Genomic DNA, 18,467 nt, shown 5'->3' with positions numbered 1-18,467 from the left:
AGCTTGAAACATGGGAGCCTGTAATGACAGTCATCGTGGTAAGCATGAGGCTGTAACATTCAACTATGGATAGCATTATCTTGGAATGATGTTCATTTTACTTATACAAGGAAGAGTACACTATTTGAATGCAAATACTGTGACTGATATGAATTAGTTCACTGTAATCCCTTTCTCTCAATTCTGCACTACTGATTCTGAAACTGCCTTGAAATATTCAAATCCATAGAATCAAACCCAGTATGGTCTCAGGAAAGTTATGTAGAATAGTTTTCCAACACCATTTGTAGGAACGAGCCAACTAAAATTATGTCTCATTCTTCTAATGCATCAATTATCGTATTATCCAAGTGCTTTCCAAAAATGAACATTTTCACAAAAATGAGAGCTTCCATACTGGCCCAAGCAAAGGGTCTCTTTTCCCTAGTTTTTCAGCTATTAATTATTACAACTCCAAAGTCTTATTTAGGAGAGAACAGAGAAAGTCGAGTACTTACAGACTCGACTCTCAGTAGTTTACATTTATGGATTTTCTCATCTGGATGAGGCCTTACACTTCATTATTATTAATGGACTTCTCCATTATTTTTAGCCCCACCAAAATCCAAATACATGATAAGCTTCCAGACGACCGTAGTTTCAGAACTTAAAAAGGTGAACGGTAAAAGCAGAATATTTAAATTAAAATACAAATACTGAAGCAAATTTTCAGCATTTTACCCTCAGTCTCAGATGTAAAGAATTGGTTTGAATAGAAATTCAACTGTTAAACTCAAGATGGCAGTGGTATCACACAAAGTTTCCTTCTAGCTAAAATATTCAATTCTACAGCCTCAAGAAAATCAAATACTGCCTTTTGTCATCCTCAATGCAAAATTGAAACCATTTCAGGCAGCTGTTCTGAAAAATATTTTTAGCCTGTTTTTTCTCTAATTTACAGTAATGTATATATAGAACAATAACTTGTCCACAATGCATTAGGATGGAAATAACTAAGTTAGAAATGCTCTCTCTGGAAGGCTAAAGTGGGAAAATAATAGATGTCTCAATTCCTCAAAAAGACTTCACTTGTTAGAGAACTAGAGAATGGAAGACAAAGTGCTAAGTTTCTTGGGATAGTCTGGAATGTTTAATTTAACCTAAAAGAAAATACATAATTCAAAAAACACCACACACAAAGAAAAATGTTTTTTGAGAAATATTTAGAGATGAAGGTTTTTTTTGTTTTTTGTTTTTTGTTTTTTTATCATACAGAACTTCAATTGGAAGTCCATCATAAATGAAACGATAGCCAATCTTCCCTATTTATGACTAGAAAGATTTTTAGAAAGCTATTCTTCAGCATTTCTGAAGGAAGAAATCTTTTCCTTCTGAAGGAAGGAGAGAGAAATCCACAGTCAATCTTACTGTTTCACTTTTTTGCATGCATAAAAGTTGTAAGTATATAGTCAGGATACTGGAGTCAAAGGGATTTTTGAAAAACATTATGTTTTGTCTATTATTGGTAATTCTAGTTTACACTATTTGAAGATTTGTCATGCGTTATTTCAAAAATCTTTTTACTAGTAGAATCCTGGACCCTCGTCCCTTCCTTGTATGCTGACATCTGTTGTTTAGTAGAACACATTATCTCAATTGCTTGATTATTTTCTGCTTATCTATCAACTTGCTTAAAAAGAGTGCTTTTTTTTCCATAATCAGTACAAGCATTTTTCTCCCTTTCATCATACTGTAAAAATTTATGCTCTTCCCATTTCTTTCTGGCCAAAAGGTGAGACCAAGCAAACGCTTCTATTTTGGTGCAAGCTGTAGTTGAGAGCTACTTTGTCTGTAGCTGTTACACACATCACACCATCCTTAACTGCCCCATTTACAATTTCTGTGCTAGAAATCAGTCACGATACTAGATGGAAGAAACATGGATTAAGGTAGGAACATAAAGCAGAACAATACTTAATTACATTACTGAAACAGATGCACCATGGAAGATGAGAGCTGAGATCATTGTTCTACAGACTTCTATTAAAAAAGTAGAGAAGAACAAAAGATTGCAATCCTTCTTCCTTACTTATCACATCTGAGGTATCTGATGCTCCAGTTATGCTCAGATTACTTCCCTCTCCACATTCCTTCTTTAAAACTGGATAAATAACATCTTCAGTAAAGCAATTTAAACTACAATTCTGAGGAATTCTAATTTACCTAGTGGTTAAATCTACCAGCTTTAACTAGACTGATTACAATCTGATTCCATAACTTAAATTTCTAATTATTGCAATTGCAAATGCCTGTATACAACATTTTCTAGTTTCTAGATCTGTTCTGGGAATCATGGGATTAAAAATGTTGTGCATAGCATGTGACTTATTTTGTTGGATTGTAAGGCTTGCAAAGTATACACCTGCTGATGCAATTGACTGAGATAGGAAACCTACTCTCGTTTCTCTTCCCCAGGACTCAAAGCCAACCACTCAAAAATAGTCTCTTCGGCAAGCTGAATATCAAAAACATTACTGGATGTCTGCCTGCTTATCCCCCTTTAAAGCTATGACTTTGCCCACCGGAGGTCTCAGCACAGATGTATGGCTACAAATCCTGATTTCAGCCAAGTTAACAAGAGTATTTCTCAGTCATTTTGATTTTAAACCATGTGCCTCACACCTAATGGTCAATGAATTAGCAGACAGTTTTGAATTTTAGTATCCTTACCTGTACGAAGTACTCAAGATCACATGATTTTTACATTCATACTTCTTAAGGCTAGCTACTTGGATTCTGTTCACATACACGCTTTAAGTTACGCTGCAGCATACGTGTGTTCTAAAAATGTGCAATTACAAAAAATTGTTTAAATGAAAGCTATAGTCTAAATTTTTTACTTTACTAATAGAAATAACAGCACTGCTGGCAATTACATTAGTGCTGCATTTTTGTAATGTTAAACTAATTCAACTCTCACTCTTTACCTTAGTATACGTTGCGCATTAATTGTATTATTTTTGGCTCCTTTTATAGCCTCATGAAAACTACGCAACCTATTTTAATATTCTTTAGTCTTTAACAAGTGAGACTGGGAATTGAGGAATAATCAGTAATGGTTATCTGCCTTTCCTATTTAAAAACAATAATGATGTTCACTCATCCTGAACAAGGCCTTTAAATTAATCATTGTAGTAATGCAGACTGAAGTCCCAGAGTTAATATAACTGATGCATAACAGTAATATAAACTCCTGCTTAAATGCTTTTGTTCGGTGAAGAAAAAAATACATCTATTTGCAGTACTACAGTAAAATTAAAATATAGCCTCATTACTCTATTAATCACAATATTTTCAAGCAGGAGAAATCAGAAAAATAGTACTTTGCAACTGAGAATTTTCTCTATCAAATAGTGCTCTTTGTATGTGTTGTAGCTTTCACGGAAATAAAGAGAAGGCATTGCTTCTGGAGCAACCTATATATTATTTATTAATATATACAATACATATATAAATTTAATCCTCACTCTCACAGGCCATTTCCTCCCCTACGTAATTTTCATTCTATTTTACAACATGTAACTAAATTAGACAAAGCATCGTTTAACCTCAGGGTTTTTGTTATTGTTCTTTATTTGTTATTGTTTGTTTTAAAGATTTCTGCTTTAACGGGAATGGGGAACACTATAAAACCATGTGCATTACCTCAAAGACTAATACCCCTATTGACTGAAAATTAACATTCATCTTCTATTTGGAGATGTTCATCTTCTATTACTAGATAATAGCCTAATTAGATTAGAAGTTACCCAGTGCAGTGCCTTTTTCCAAGTGAATAATTCAAATGAAATTACTAATTAAATTCTTAAGGGAACCACATAGCTATTTATGATGATAACTTGGAGGTCCCATCAAAGTGGCCATGCACATATCTCTTTCTACTATCAGACTTCAGTATATCCCCCTAGGTTGGAAAGGCTGTAGAAGTAAGGACTATACAGATGGATTCTCTGAAGAGCAAGAATTAACTGTGCAGGGACTTAAACTATGGGTCTAATGGAGAAAGAAAGTAAAACATATTTAATCAGTGGCCTGAAAACAAAAGGGGTGCATTTTATCTCCATATTCAATACTATATATACACACTGTTACACTCTGAAAGGCAGTGAATCCTCTACTGCCACTGTTATTTTTGACATCATGTAGATTTGTCAGGATTTCTAATTCTTTACGCAAACCTTACGATGGCTTTCTCTGCCTCACCTATTTCAAAATGCACATACCCCAAAAAACACATGCATAAGTATATAGATACAATTAACTTCATTGTCCATCTGAAATTACCTACAGTTCTGCATGGACCATTCTCCTACAAATACTGTTCAAATGAAAATGAAAAAAGAAGAGAGAAGTTGAAGGAAAAAAGAAATAAAAAATGCTGGGTGACATGGCATTCCACAGACAGATACTGTGTCTTGCATTCCAGGTTACTGTGGACAAATCTGTGCTTTCATTCCCAATTTAAAAAAAGCGATGCTCACTTTTTCCTACAAAGATCATCAGGTCACAAACATACAAATTAATCTGTGGTAATTATCCACCTTGACAATACAGAAATCAAAGTAGTAAGCATTTGTCCTGGTATGTAGAAAACTGGTACAAGCTCTCCACATGAAAATTGAATCTGACTCTTAATGAGGAGATCTGGATGGGTGGTCAGGTTTTGAACTTAAAAACACTGAGAAACACTTTCTAAGAATATTTCTGTCCTTTTAATTAGAGTCTTTTTTCATTTTTCAAATTCCTTTCTCAACAATCTTGTATTTATTTATTTATTTATTTTTTTACAGCCTTGCCTTTTGAGGGGGAGGCACAAAGTGAGCTAGATACATTGAACAAGGGGATATCAAAGAATGAATTTCCCCTGTCATTTTAACCACATGAAAGCTCTCCAAATGTATTCCCTTGCTTCTTTTAGTGGTTTGTATAATGAGATCAGTAGAAGTGAGCACTAACATCTCTCTGTTCCATTTGCAGCTGCTAGTAGCTGAAGGATAACTGTGCTATGGTAATGAATCTATTTGTACAGGGAATATTTGTTACTGCATTCTTTTTTGTTTTTTTTTTTAATGTTCTGATAGTTTTCTTGGTTTTGAGCAGGGAAGGAAAGGGAAGAAACGAGCAACAGGGATGACTCCTGCCTCATTTTTTAAAATCAGAAAAAACAGGACAGAACTGAGATGATGGCATAAGGCGACAGATGATAGGCTATGAATGAAGGTTGTTGTGTAGGTTGCTTAGCAGTTGAACAAGACCTGAGCTGAAATGTCCAGGACAACTTACATCAATCTTCAGAAATAGAAATAGTAAGATTCTGAAAGCATGAAGTGTTATAGAATACACAGAATAGCATATTGGCTGTGGTACAAAACAAAGCCCATATCCTCTCTTGAATCCCTCAGTTACACTCTGTGGAGCGGAATTGTGCTGAGTATGAGCACATGAACCATCACAGATTTTGTCATCTCTGAAAAGTTCCACAGTGTTTTATTACAGTAGGTCTGTGGAAAAAGAGATTTAAAGTGAAAAAGATGCACAGGTCCATTTTTAGGCAGACTGATCCTTGAATTAGGATTCTATATTTATGCTATCATAGGACATCTCTAATCTCTCTAAAATTAAAGTTGATCCCATGCTCTTCTTCCACTCTTCCCTCCTACTACAGCATTCCTCACCACATCAGTTATTTCTGCCTCAGTGTGTTCTTGCATTCTCAGACCATAGGTTCTGATAATGCCTGAGTATTCACACAATCAAAAAGGCAGTGGGTTTTGTGATATAAGAAGATGGAATCTTCTGTGTGAGGAAATCAACAGAAAGTTTCTGCTGCCCAGGTTAATAGTCTCTACATTTGCTCAATTTGTATTACAAGCCTATATGGATCACTCTAACATTTTCATGCTGAAATGTGTGGAATGACAGGGTTTGGAAGGAATCTCTGGAGATAACTAGTCCAAATGCCTGCTAAAGCAGTTCCCTGCAGTGGATTTCAAGAAGAGTCCAGGCAGGATTTGAGTACTGCCAGAGAAGGAAAATCCACAACCTCTCAGGGCAGCTTGTGCCAGTGCTCTCCCACCCTCACAGGAAAGAAGTTTATCCTCATGTTCCTATGAAACTTTCTATGTTCTGATCTGTATGCATTGCCCCTTGTTCTGTTACTGGACACCGCTGAAAAAAGCCTTGAATTGACTCCTGCCCATTTAATATTGGTCAGAGAAAAATACCTGGTTGTGGTGAGAGGGAATATTGCAGTCCTTGTTAATGTCGTTTGCAGATTAGCTGTTGTTAAATTGAATATGTCAGCAGTTCTTAGTTCACTTGAACACGCTACAGAAAAACTCTTCCCTATTATTTTTTTCTAAATGTTTGATGCAGAATGTCATTTTAGACATTCACAAAAAAATGGATCAAACATTGAAATAGTTGCTTTGTTTGCCAGAGAACAATGCCAACTGTCAGCGTTTGAATTATTATAGAACCACCTGACGTGTACAAAAAAGACTGTACTCGACTTGCCTTGTATTGCATCAGCAAATAGAATTACTTAATGAGATTACAATTGAGCTATACTGTATACTTCCATTTCAGTTACTGTCTTTGTAAACTGCCTCTCTTTGTACTTTATATCTGTAACAATAATATTAAAAAGAAAAAGTTATATTAAGAGCAGGTTGCTTTGTTAAACACTTTGATGTGTTATGTTTCAAAATACCATTAAGCTTAAGAAACAACAATAAAACAAGGTTCACAAATGTTCTAGCAGTTATTTTTAATTACTTGAATATTTTTATTTTATATTAATATTATGTAAACATATCTGGCTCCTATTATTTAAGCTATATGGTTAAAAAATATGGATCAAATGAATTCATGGCAAGAGCATTATCACAATAGGTCTGATTCCTGTACCCAGAGGTAAACACTGCAAAAAAAAAAAAAACAACTAGTATCACACACTGGCAAGAAAGAAAATTCAAATTGTTTGTCAAATGTCAGTAAATATACATAACCTGAGTGAAGCATCTGTTAAAGTTTTCAGTTACAGCTGTGTTTTTAAGCTGATACACTTTCTTCTGCAAGATGAACCTTGCTCAGCACGAAGTACTGAGAAGTGTAAGATATTATAGATTGCTAGCATGATGCTTATATCAACAAGTCAATAATAGAAAACTGTTTTCTTCTTCTGATTAGAAGTGGACTGTTTCATTACTTCTTACATTCTCTATTTATTGTAAGGCAGAATTATATATCTTTTTCCTTCAGTGACCAAATTACTTCAGGACATGTTGAACAGATTGTGGTCTCAGTTAACCCAATTTGCCCAGCTATGCTCTAAGTGACAGTGGCTTCATGGGCTTAAAGACGTTTATGATGTAGGCATTACCTGGAGACACTCAAAATAAACTGATTTTTCCAGAAAACTAAAAACAAACAAACAAACAAAAAAAACCCAAAACTTTTGTTTAAGACATTTCTGAAAGAAACAAACTAAAAATTAGAAAATACAGCACATTTAAAGATACTGTTAAACATTGTAAGAAGATAATATTTAAGTAAATAAGTTTTAGAAAAATTCACTGAGCTACTGATGAATCTTGCCACAATTATTTTTGCTACAATATGCTAAAGCTCTAAATAATTAAAAAAAAAAAAAAGTTCTGTTAAAACTTGAAACTGAAAGATGTCTGAAAGAACACCCTAATCCTGTTTGTACATGTGCATGTCTCCCAACTCACTGAGTGTTTATACATATCTAAGCATTTTTTAACTTTCAAATTCTGTATTAAAAAAAAAAAAAAAAAAACAACATTAAATATCCTTCTTTAGGTGAGACAAAAGTGTAACAAAACATACTTCCTTAAATGAAAGTCTGCTATGATGCCTGCTCTTGGATAGCTTTTCAAGGAGGAGTAGCACAATACCAAGGAGTTAAAACATGAAAGTGTGAAGTAAATTAAAGTGACCTGAAGTCAAATCCTTATCAAATTGACACATGGTGCTTCACAGTTCCATCAACAAATATATATATACATTCAAACAAGAAATGATGTCATATTAACTGTCACCTGAATAACCTTATTTCATATTAGATTTACCAATACTAGAGCAAAACTTAGAGCAAAAAGGTAGAATTGGAGCATAAAAGAAAGATTTTTGAAACGTAACAGTGAAGTTAAGTGTCACAACTGTCACAATCCTTACCTCACTCAGGAGTGTTCATTTTTTCATATAACATCCAGCTGAAGTTACATCAGTATTTGTGAAGGAAAGGAAGAGCGGAGAGAAGCTGAGAGTGTTAGGAAATGATTATCTATGTGCCAAAGATATATTACTGATCTGTGAGCTAGTTTTGTTTTCTCTTACTTGCTTCCTGTTTCCCATCTTCACTGAAGACGCAGCGATGGTATTTTTAAGTATAGCTTCAGCATACGTATCACAGTCATTTCCACTGGTTTCGATGGAATCCAACTGTAAAGAAACACATAGGATTGTTACTGGAATCAACAGAAGAACCAAGAGTTTAAGAAAAACTTGGTGTGTATGATTGCATGGGAGCAGCAAATGTTTTGGAATTTAAGTGGCAAAACCAAGCTGTTTTATGAAGAAACAAAATATATTGACGACCACTATCAGCAAAAGGCCTGCCGTTCCATAAATGAGCTCAAAAACATTAAACTAGAATTTCTTAATGAATACAATATTCTAATAGAGTAACAATGTAACACGGTTCTTAACATTTAAATTACATAATGCTTAACACTACAGGACTTCTGTACAATAATTTTAAGTTATTTCAAGTAATACGAATAAAGATCAGTGAGAGAATCCCAGCAAGTATGGCTGTGGCTTTTTTCCCTCCCCCCCCCCCCATGACTTCTGAGCAATTAGAACTGAGTAACAGGATAAAAGTGATGTATCAATATACAGAGGCTGTTGTCATCATAATGATCACTTATCTGTATTTAAATATCTAATATTTTACTCACTGCATGACAGTTTGCTGTTAAAGCTTTTGTCTAATTCTCTAAAAGAAGATAATAAAAGTCCAAGTTTCCTTTGGGTTGCTATTGCTTCAATTTATGAAAGCTTTCTTAACTGTTAATAATTCCATTTCATTCAACTTTCATTCAGATTGTCTGTCCTTGGACATCAGCATTTTATTAAAAGCTAGCTAGCTACAATAACATAATTCCCTTTTTTCCTGTTATTCCATTCAGTAGCATGTAGCTGATTACTAGTTACACAGGTATGTATCGCTTGATTTCTCATGACCATCTTCTGAACTCTGATAGACTTCAAGTCAAAGGATTTCACAGTTGCATTTTATAATGGATGGTTATATTGGTAGGGATTTTGAGGTTTGGCAGCACAGCACAGATTGCAACAGAGCACTCTTACCCAGTCATTCTTTGCCAGCTGTTGTCAGATTATGCAAAAAAGTTTCCAAGACTGACTCAGTTTAACTTCCTGTGTACTTTTGTGCAATTAATGCCTGACATATAGCTAATTATTGAATTGACACAACTAATCATTCCTATATATATTATAGGCTTTTTGTTCACATAGACATTGTGACTACACGCAATGTTGTATGTAATCTAAGCACCTTTCCTCACTTGAAACTGAGGGATACATATGCAAAAAGCACAACTTGACACACGAACTTGCCACAGAAAACAGCAGTAAAACTATTTCACCTCACATTTTCACCGTAGCATCTAGTTCAAGTGTGGATTTTAGGATCCAAATTTAGTTTAAATGCTTTCAGATTCAGATATTTCACTTAAGAACAATTTATCATCATTAAGCCCTTCATTCCAGGATATTATCCAAAAAAAAAAAAGCTGAAAATAATAACTACTATTCAAACTTTTGGCAAATAATTTGTTGCAGCTGTAGTTGTTCACATGCATCATTAGTTGCCTGGACAGATTCTGAAACATTTCCTGTCTTTTTCAGTGTTTTTAACAGCTTTTCTTGTAAAAGATTTATTAAGCAGAACTACAAAAAAATCCTCCAATTCCAGACTTCCGACCTCCCCCCCCAAAAAAAACAAAAAAACAACGAGGGTCCAAATGAACCTATCAGAATTCTTCACGGCACTTGGAAGCAACCATCACTTTTGTTTACAGTATAGGATTATAAACTATATTGAAATATCATTCAGTTATGGTCGTTTTCCAGCACAGCAAAGAGATGGATGGTCTCCAGGGTAAGGTTGTCATAAAAAGGAAAATCAAACCAGCTGAATAATACAATAAGGCTGTGTATCAAGCCAGCTCAACCAAGCAGCGATAAGAACTGTGGCAGCCTTTGAGGAGCTGGCTGACAGATTTCATTTGTCTGAGTTCAGATCTTGCCCCAGTGTCACATATCATATCTTTCCACCATCCGTTTGGTGTTCTACCAACACTCCTCCAGGTGCTGTCAGGGGATTAGAAGGAGTCTGCCAGTTAAAATGCTTGAATGGATAAGTCAGGAGTACAAGTAAAGATACCGTTTGGTTACTTCCTCCCCCCAATCTCCCTCCAGGCCACTAACTTGACACGTCTTCTGCGTTTAGTTTTGTAATTAGACATATATTAAGCTCTAGAATATAAATAAATAGTCTTATGTTGAAATTACACATTTCATATACACAACTAAATAGTAGTGAGCGTGGAAAATGAAGATGATTAAGCTCTTGGCAACATGAAGAGCAACCTTTAAATTATGACTGCTGACATAAAATCTAGATCCATATAATCTGCCATTCCTAATGTCTCCACGACCTAAAATGTAAGACCTTGTCCATGTGAAAATTACCCACACCAATATACATGTTGTCATGAGCTAGATATAGCTTTTTCCTGAGAAAGTTTCTGTAAAAATAAATAAATAAATAAATAAAACTCTGACTTGTAAAACCATCTTCACCTTTCATTCCATTGAAGGGGTTAGTGAAGTGCTGTTTTATAGACATGGCTAACACAGATCCATAAGTTTGTTCTAAGTGAGTTTGGGGAAATAATTCAGCTGTTAAAAGTAGGCACCTAATGACACTTTTGATGCATGAGCATCCTATCTAATATCCAGCAGTTGCTCTAGAACAGTAAGAGTCTCCCACACTGTAGCTGCCACAGCTAATACAGATGTCACAGCTACACTGATGCATCCAAAACAGCACTGGGCATCTACATTAAGGTTCAGATACCATACAGCACAAGTACAAGCACCAGACAAAAATGACTGCATTGTTTCAGAATGCAACATCAGCATGTTTAAAACAAGACATCCAACAGCCTAGTATATGTAAAACAGCATTGTAGCACTATTATCTACTGTTTCAGCTCAGTAAGAGCAACTGTTGTATCACCACGGATAACAGATGTCTGTTTACATACACTGATAGTTACATTCTGGAAATTGACTACTTACTGATGTATGTCATTCCTAGAATGAGAACAAATCCTCCTCTGAAGAATTTCCAGGGTTTCATGCTTCAATCTTTAAGACTTCAGGCTCAGCAGACAGCAAACTTCCATCTCATTTTAAACAAACTTCTCTCTCACATTTGCTTAACACTATTGAACTGAGGAGATTCATCAGTTCTCTCTGTTCAAAGCTAACGTCCTGAAGGAGTTGGATAAACACACAGCGTAGATACCTAAAAATTCCTCCAATGAATGTGGAATACACACAAGTTGCAGAGATAAGAGGAAACTTTTTCTACAGCATAAACAGGGAGGAAAATACTTAGAAGGATTACTCCAAAAGTAATGTATCCTGTTTTATTGTATCTGACTGCTACACCATGATGCTGACTAAGCTCAAACTTCCAGTGTCAAGGCAGAGAAGACAACCTTCCCCTTGCAACATTCCAGACCCCATAACAGTTTGACAACTACAGAACACATTGCTAATCCTGGCTGGACTGCCCTAGCACACCCACTGTATCGTCTGGATTAGGTGCCTTCTGACTTCAACCTATTTGGGCCAATGAAAGACCGACTGCATGGGCAATGTTTTCCTAGCAATGATGCCTACAAAGCAGCTTTGCAACAGTAGGTCACCTCAGCTGATGCAGATTTCAATGAGCACAGCATGCAGGCTTTTGTAAAAGTGCAAAGCTAATGGTGGTGACTATGATGAAAAATAAGTTTGGTACCTAAGAGTTTACTCAGTCAAATAGTGCCATTGTGCTCTATCTGCAGTTGCAGTTTCCATGGAAATAAGTTGGAAGCATTACTTTAAGAGCATCCTACATACAACTCTATTTCATATCTGGTTCAAATGTAAATCTTAGCTTTTCATTTTTATTAATTTTACAATATTTACCATTGTAAGTGTCGGGGTGGGGGCAGGGGGGGAGAACACAAGAATGAAAATATCTGCGGAAAAGAAAATAACAGTTTTAAGAACTCAAACTCACTTTAATCAGAAGTGTTCGAGAATAAAACAGCTGTCAAAAAGCTATTACTCTGCAATGCACTTATCAGTCCAGCCTGATGCCAGAATGCCTCTAGGAGTGTGGTTCTGACACAACAGTAATGTCTACAACTTGTTAGCAAGAGTTGTATTAAATCTTATCATGAATTCTAGCCTTTATTAAGTAAAACAAATTCACCACTTAAAACAGAAAATATTTTCAGTAGATAAAGCATCTCTGAAATCCATTTTTGTATCTTTGTATAGAACCAGACTTGGGTGTTCAAGACAGAACAAGAGCTGAGCCCTTTCATTCAAAGAAAAAAGATGAGAGAAATAGATCTCAATCATCTCAGAAAAATACCAGTCTCTTACAAAAATCCTACATTGGATTTAAAAATTTAAAAGGCGAAAACACAGTGTCTCCTAGCCCTGAGCCCTAAGTTTCTGGGTCAAGCACACTCTTCCTAAACTTTCAGAAAACTAAATCTAACTCCCTGAGGGACAGGCCTTCCTATGTTCTTCAGGATGAATAAACAGTACAGTTGTTTTGAAACACTTGTGAGTCACTTCAATTAACAAGAATACCCAAATGAAAGTTTCCACTCATGGTGTATTCAATTGGGATTGTAATATAAGCATAGCTTTAAAAGAGAAGATTGCAGCTGAAGGATTCAGGCTAAAAAACAATCCTACTGCTTTGCCTGTGAGAGTAGGAAAGAAGAAGAGCACTTCTATAGTGAAAGGTTTGGAAGAAAAGCAAAAAACAAACAAACAAACAACAAAAAAAACAGCAGAACATTTCTCCACAAATCACATTTTTCATCCATGAAGACAGTTCTATATAAAAGCAAGGATTATTAAAGCTATGCAATTCGTTTACACTGCCCTAACTGCCTTGCTTTGCCAGTTACAGTCATCTAACCAAAGTCTGAATTCTGAAGAAAATTACCTCCGCTGTTTATATCTAAATCAAATAATTCACACATCACTATGAATTCCTTCTCTTTTTCTAAACAAAAGAAAGGCACATAGAAAAATGCTACAATACACTTGAGCTCCAAAATCCCATTACTCAATCTATTCAATTTTAAGATAAATAAAATATTATCAAGGATTTCCTTCCAAAATCCATCCACTATCAGAATACAGTATGGATGGGCAAACTCTATGCTTCAGCTAATAACTTCTCATGATAGTTCTGCACGACAGTCTTAAAGGGTATCTTGAATACTGAAGAGTCAGTGAAGCTCTTGAAGTTTCATATCTCAGTAAAGTTACGAAAGCTTTTGGATTTTTAGTACAAGTAAAAACACAATCACACTCTTCTGACTTCCTCTCTCTGGGATTTACAGCGAATGCCATGCTCCTCACCTTAAAAATTCTCTTGTTACAAAGCAAAGTCAAAGCAAGTGTCAGGAGGTCATGTCAGCCTTGGCTGTCACTCAAGCATTTAGCAAGACTGTAGGGCTCTTTGCTGTGTTATCTCTGTATGGCTTGCCTGTAACAGAGTCTGCAAAAGCGCTAACCTGGAGACCAAAGAGGCTACCTGGTTCCCAAGAGGACATGCACCTGTAGGTAAGATTTAGCATGCTAAGCAACCAAATGCTTTCCCCAGTAGTTAGTTTCTCCAGAGAAATGTCCAGGAATCAAGTTATTGCTTCTCTCCTGCAAAAAACTATTAGTTAAATCATTGGCTAGTAGATTTCGTCAACAGTGAGCATTAATACAGAGATATTTCACACACTTCAGTGAGCTCTGCCTTCAGTTAATTCCTTAGAGCACTATTGTTGATATACTGCCAGATAACAGCACAGAATAGCTTTATCTGAGAGATAGGAAAAATAAAGGGAAACCTGACTTCACAGTAAGGAATAGAGAGGTTGTCGTTGAACACAGAAACTTACTCAAGAATTTCAAATATGCAACTCACTCTACACACCTATGTGAACTTAAACTACCTGCAGTGTGCCTAAGGATTAAAACAAGGAGCTCTCAAGGTGCTTCATCATCACCTCAGATAAACTGAGGAACAAGTTGAAGTGTCAACACACAAATATAGATTTAAGAAAGAAAAACACTAAGAGGGGCTTATTATAATTATGGCGATTTCATGTTTTTAACTTCCTAAACACTATTCTGTCTGGCTAATTTTGAAGTGTTTGGAACTTTACTCTCCACTAAATATGCTGAGCTACTTTGAAAAGCAATACAGAAAGTTTTTATTAAGAAAGATTTTTGAGGCAGGTAAGGAATATCTCCAGGGAGAGTGTAGTAAATGTATGTATTTAATAATAAATATTGATTATTTAACAGCTGGGCTTCCAGATGCTGAAATGGCAAAAGCACTGTTGGCACTAATTCAGCAGACTTGTAAATCTCTACTCTGAGAGTAAAACAAAAGCTCAGTTATCTTGGGAATCATTTTATTTTTCTAAGTACAATGTCTCCATTCACACAGGTGTTTTTTGCATTTCTCCTTGTATTATGTCCTTTCCATCAAATTCTAATTATGCTAAATATTGTGCTTCAGTTGGTAATCGTTTCCAAACAGCTCATGAAGATATCAACAAATGTCTCTCTCCTTGAGCATGTGCATATATACACACACACATTTATACATGTGCACATGTATACCTCACATCACAAGTATATATGTAATGATTGCATACAGAGGCAACATTTCAGTTCTTCTCAGATTATTCTTATATATTAAAAGTAACACACATTTCCAATTAATACTCAACAACCTACAACAAAATTTTTCTTACTACTTTGTAGTTTCATGATACAAATGAGTTTAAACAAATATTGCAAAGCACTGCATTTCAAAAACCGCTCTGCTGTTTGCAGAACATGGGAAGAACTGATTATGTAATTTGATAGAACTGTTTTGGCCAGAAAGGAACTACAGTTGTCACCCAGTTGTGCTGGGCTTACTTGACCAGACTTTGATAGCAGGGGAAGTTTGCAAGGGTGGCCTCTGTGAGAAAACCCAAGGAGCTGCTCCACATCTGGTAACTGATAAGACCTGGCTCTAAAGGGAGCTCAGCTGGGCAGAAGTGAGCCACGACTGACAACGGCTGCACTTCTGCGAGAGGTGAGACCCTTCAAACAGTAACACCATTCTTAGCATTTGTAGCAGCTATATGTACAATCAGGGCTTTACCGTAAGAAACCTGCAACTTAATACAAATAGCTAACTAAAATAAAGGTAAAAAGAAACAGCTCTCAGTATAATATAAATCTTGTGAGCAAGAAGAAATTTTTATTGAAATGCTTCTCATCATTATTTGTTCTAAAAAGAAATTTTATTACATTAGGTTGGTTCTTTTGTATTTACCAATCAAGAAAGCCATTTAAACTTGTTCAGTGCCTCACTGTGCACAAGGAACGTGACCTTACTAGTGCTGAACAACTGCTGAGAAGCAGCTTGATTGATTTCAAATCCCAGTTATTTAGAAGCCAAAAAGAGCACTGGTCTACAGTCAAAAAATGAACATGATTAGAATCACAACAATTGATATAGATCTAGCTAAGTAGGGGAAAGATACCTAATGGCACAGAAAGAAAGAACATGGACATAAGAAATACGAGCAGATGGATATTGCTCATAAGATTTATTCAGAAATTGAAGGAAATATTTCAGTAGAGAAATCAAGATGTCTTGAAACAGTATTACAGATTGCCACATAATCAATGCATGCTCTATGAGTTTTAGGGACTCTCTGCTTTACAAAAGATTTCCAGTCTTTGCTAATTCTGGTGAAGAAGTTCACAAGCTTAACATTACAAATTCAAGCAAACCTTCAGTCAAGCTCCACATACATAACCAGAGCAATTCCTGAATGAAAATCATACCTCTAACATGTTATTAACATCCATTTAGAACTGGACCTATCTGTAGTTCTTCTGTGCAGCCATTCCAGTGCCTGACCACCCTTTGAGAGAAAAAGTTTCTCCTAACATCCAACCTAAACCTCCTCTGGTACAACTTCTGGCCATTTCCTCGGGTCCTACTATTTGCCTGGGAGAAGAGGCCAGACCCTTTTGCATCAGAACCTCCCTTCAGGGAGTTGTACAGTGCAATGAGGTCTCCGCTGAGCCTCCTCTTCTCCACACTGAACAATCCCAGCTCCCTCAGCCGCTCCTCATAAGACTTGTGCTCCAGACCCCTCACCAGTTTCGTTGTCCTTCTCTGGACACGTTCCAGGGCCTCAATGTCTTTCTTGTAGTGAGGGGCCCAAAACTGAACAGAGTGAGTGTTCACAGAAGTTCAGTGCATCATCTTGGTTTGTTAGTTTGTTTTTTCTTTTTTTTTTAATTTTATTTATTTATTTTAGTCTAACAATGAAAATTTTATTTCCTGTATTTATAATAAGCCCAGAACTAGCTAAGTATTCTTAAAGTTTTAAGATGTATTAGGCAGGGGTATGAACAGTTTTACATGTATTAAGCAGATAAACTTTCATCATCTTTCACTTTGTTTCTAGTACAAGAGTACCAAAATTTCAGACAATGAAAGCAGTGCAGAAGACTTTTCAAATAGGAGCAGCATTCCTAAAGCCTACAAACAGGCTGCCATAACTGAAATGCAGCAGAGAACAAACATCAGCTTCAAACTCCCATGCTGCAAGAAATATCTCAGCTTTCTCCAGCCTACATGTAAATATCACTCCCTCATCCAATCTTTATGCTGAGTAGAAAGAGTGAAAATGAATATGACAAGAACTCTGCTAATCAGGACCACCTAATTAATACTGACTTTATGCCAAGGATTTATGGAAGACAACCTCTATGAAAAATATAAAAAAAATGCTATTGGTGAAGCAAACAAGTCAAAATGTGACAGCAGAACTGAACATGATTTTAGTCAGAATTAATTTTAAAAATGAATTTCAAACAATACCAGCAATTCCTACTTTATTTCAAATTAACACAAGTTTTGCTTCTAAGAAGATTACGTTTGCATCACTCCATTCTTTACACAAACTGCTTTAATTTTTGTTGGTGAATCTGAACCAAGTTAGACAATGGAGAAGTCACAAAGAATTCAGTCCCCACTTCTGAATAAGTGGATTGGTGAAGCAAAGAAGCCTTGAGGGTGCTTTTATTGATGCAAGGCTTTTGTGAGAACATAGCCTGTAAGATTTACCATTAACGTATAAACACAAAGCTGACCCAAGCAATGAAAATCCAGAGGAAAGTAGGCATCAGCTCTGGGGGCTCACAGAGTTACTTGATTCCTGCCTATAAATTAATCTTTAAGTGAAGGAACCAAAGAAGAAACTACATCAAGCCCAAGCCTGTGATTCTGCTTGATCACAATTTTCCTAGGGATTTGTGTCATCTATACTTTGCTACTGAAATACAAGGAACATTATGACTTCAACTTTCTTGATGAAGTCAACTGGCTTATTAGAAGTTTAGAATCATCTGGCTTATGTTTATACTGAAAAATGTACAAAGAATCCAAACAAGCAAAAAAACCCTGTATTTCTACTCCTCTATTTGGTTCCTTTTTGAAATGATTCTCACTTACATTTTGATGTTTTGATTTTGATGCCATCAGTGGTATTCTGACTTTAGTTAAGCCATCAATAAAAACTGACATGGGGTAGAAGAAAGAAAAGAGATCTACAAGAAATATTCATTATTATTTCCTAAGTACTTAGTATTGCTTTCTTTCTTCAGTGGTTTTACTACTTCACCTCTTCAGACAAATTCCAGCACAGAAACTCTTTGTTTCTTAAATAACATTTGTTTCATTTTCATTGCAGTGAGATTATTCCGTAAAGGAAAAAAAGTCAGTTTAGATTGGAAATACTTGTTTGTAACTGGGTATTTTCAGCACAAAAGTTCTGAATTAAAACCAAGAAAGTCATGTTTTTATCTTTCTACGTGACCTTCACTGACACAGCAGCTGGGACTGAATTTGGAGAATAGCACTATAGCAGAAGGTGAACACCTCTATCAAGGTGGTGATTTGATTCAAGTAAAATCACACTTTTCCCATCAGA

Source organism: Tympanuchus pallidicinctus, unplaced genomic scaffold (assembly GCF_026119805.1).
Source record: "Tympanuchus pallidicinctus isolate F22 unplaced genomic scaffold, pur_lepc_1.0 scaffold22, whole genome shotgun sequence".
NCBI classification, from domain to species: Eukaryota; Metazoa; Chordata; class Aves; order Galliformes; family Phasianidae; genus Tympanuchus; species Tympanuchus pallidicinctus.
This window is presented reverse-complemented; position numbering follows the sequence as displayed.